The sequence below is a fragment of the Priapulus caudatus genome, unplaced genomic scaffold, assembly GCF_000485595.1.
Source record: "Priapulus caudatus unplaced genomic scaffold, Priapulus_caudatus-5.0.1 Scaffold296, whole genome shotgun sequence".
Taxonomy (NCBI): domain Eukaryota; kingdom Metazoa; phylum Priapulida; class Priapulimorpha; order Priapulimorphida; family Priapulidae; genus Priapulus; species Priapulus caudatus.
The window spans coordinates 185,271-188,056 of record NW_014577357.1 but is presented as its reverse complement, the minus strand read 5'-3'; the positions used below and the strand labels follow the sequence as shown (position 1 = coordinate 188,056).

At 53.9% G+C, this 2,786-nt stretch overlaps 1 protein-coding gene across 1 annotated transcript in view; it reads left to right on the top strand.

The window, feature by feature from the left end:
• Positions 1-2,786, top strand: part of LOC106808696 — a 6,250-nt gene that overhangs the window by 254 nt on the left and 3,210 nt on the right. The gene's annotated exons all lie outside the window — the stretch shown is intronic.

Below are 2,786 nucleotides of genomic sequence, written 5' to 3'. Positions count from 1 at the left end.
CCCCGCGGCTCTCTCCATCTCCTCTCTCTCTCTCTCTCTCTCTCTCTCTCTCTCTCTCTCTCTCTCTCCCCTCTCTCTCTCTCTCTCTCTCTCTCTCTCTCTCTCTCTCTCTCTCCTCTCTCTCTCTCTCTCTCTCTCTCTCTCTCTCTCTCTCTACGCCCGGGGAAACCTCCGTACGCGCGTGTGTGTACGATATCGTGTCATAGGATCGCGTTAATGCTTGTGCATGCATTGCGCTAAGCTATGATTTATCGCGTGAACAGCTGTGTAGGTTTTGCGTTGAAAACTAACTGCGATCTATTAGCTCTTGGTATTATGCGTATATGTGCGTAATAAACTGCACCGTAAACCGCACGCACGCATACACACACGCTCTGAAGTACGCACCGACACACGCTCTGAAGCACGCACGCGCCCACCCACACACTCACCCACACCCGCACCAACGCACCCACCCACACACGCACCAATGCACCGAACCACACACGCGCCAACGCACACATGCACCAACGCATGCGCACACACAGAAACGCACCCACCTACACACGCACCAACGCACACACGCAGCAACGCACGCAAGCGCGCGCGTTCAACAACAACGTGTTTACGGGGATCGCGCATGACGCATCATGTCCTCCGTGTGTTTGTAGCGAGAACATGTAGCGGCATGTAGCAGCCTTCATCCACTCAGCAGCTGCTGTTGATGAGATTGCTCTTCCGCCCCGGCTGCTGTCGGGTGACCTTTAACGAGCAAAGCCATAGCTGTGCTGCGCGCGTACGTGTGTGTGTGTGTGCGCGCGCGCGCGTGTGTGTGTGTTCGTGCGTGCTTGCGTGTGTGTGTGTGTGCGTTTGCGTGCGTGTATGTACGTGAGTGTGCGCCTGCGTGTCTGTGTGCGCGTGTGTGTATGTGTGTGCGCGTGTGTGTGCGCGTGCGTCTATGTGCGCGCGTGCGTCTGTGTGCGCGCGTGTGTGTGTGCGCGTGTACGTGTGTGTGTGCGCGCCTGTGTCTGTGTGCGCGCGTGCGTCTGTGTGCGCGTGTGCGTGTGTCTAAGCAAGGGATTTGCTCCCCGCTCCGCAGGCTCTACGGTTTAGTGAGTGCGCTAGTGGCACCCGTTTCTTATAGGGGTAGTAACAGGTTGCGTCGATATAGAGTCCACGATAGGTAACACAGATAGATAACACGAACACAGTATTATAAAGCTACTCTTCGTTCGTTCTATTATACCACAGACTACTTTAACATCTAGAGAAACGCAACTCACGATACTACACAGATGTCTACATACACACAGAATCGTAACCGAATATCAGTAATTTCGTACCTTATAGAGGAGGTTCACGGAGACGCTCGGCGGGGTGGAGGTGTAAGGTCGACGGTAGGGCGGAGAGGTATAGCTGGAATAGGGTGTAGGAGCTAGGCGAAAAACTGGACTATGCTATCGAAAGGATGAGAGCCGAGTCTAGTTGTTCCTGCGAATTTGCTGTCAACAAGCCCATAAAGTTATCTAGGCTAATTGGGCCGAGCATCGCGCGCGAGCGTCACGTATTAATTGTGGTTATATTAGTGGCCTCCACCGCGCGGCGAGGCTGAATCAGACCCCCGGGAAATTAGCAAAGTGCGCCCACGTATGGAGAAGCCAGGTGTAGAGAAGCCGCGGGTGGAGACGCCAGGTGTAGAGAAGCTGCGCTTTCTTACACCTGCCGCTTCCCTACATGTGTGTGTGTGTGCGCCTGTGTCGGTGTGCGCGCGTGCGTCTGTGTGCGCGCGCGTGTGTGTGCGCGTGTGCGTGTGTGTGTGTGTGCGCCTGTGTCTGTGTGCGCGCGTGTGTGTGTGTGTGCGTGTGTGTGTGTGCGTGCGCGCGTGTGTGTGCGCCTGTGTCTGTGTGCGCGCGTGCGTCTGTGTGCGCGCGTGCGTGTGTGTGCGCGCGCGTGTGTGTGCGCGCGCGTGTGTGTGCGCGCGCGTGTGTGTGCGCGTGTGCGTGTGTGTGTGCGCCTGTGTGTGTGTGCGCGTGTGTGTGTGTGCGCGTGTGCGTGTGTGTGTGTGCGTGCGTGTGGATGGGAAGATGTTTCGTGCTGGATAGGAATATATAGGAGATACGTGCCGACTTCTCCACGGCGTGAAGGGGAAGGAATGCTGCATTCACTGCTGAAGCCCTGTCTCTCTATGTATGATACCAAGAGTAAGATAATAAGGAAGGTTATTATCTTACTCTCGATAATACGGATGCTGCGCAGTGGATGCGGCTCTCTGTCTCTCTATGCATAATACGGTTGCTGCGCAGTGGATGCGGCTCTCTGTCTCTCTATGCATGATACGGATGCTGCGCAGTGGATGCGGCAAGCAGCGTCTGTGTTAATCAGAGGCAGCCAGACGATAGGCAACCCTGTTTATTAGTCACAGCAGCCGGATCTTCCGATTCCGATATTTAAAATAAATACGGAGGAGCGGAAGTCTGTCGACGCATTCTTATCGCGCCGTCTCCCTAAGTATTTATTTTGTCGGCTCGAAATAAACAGTTGTCCTTCAAAGAAGTACAACTTAAGCAAATAGAATGAGGTGAAATGGAGAAGTGAGATAAGAGAGAGACAGGGAGCGAGAGAAAGAGAGAGAGAGAGAGAGAGAGAGAGATAGAGAAAGAAAAAAAGAGGGGGAGAGAGAGAGAGAGAGAGAGAGAGAGAGAGAGAGAGAGAGAGAGAGAGAGAGAAGAAGAAGTAGTGGTGTGTGTGAGAGAGAGGACGAAGAAGTAAGTACGTAGGTAGTAGTTAGTTAGAGACGTAGAGGACGA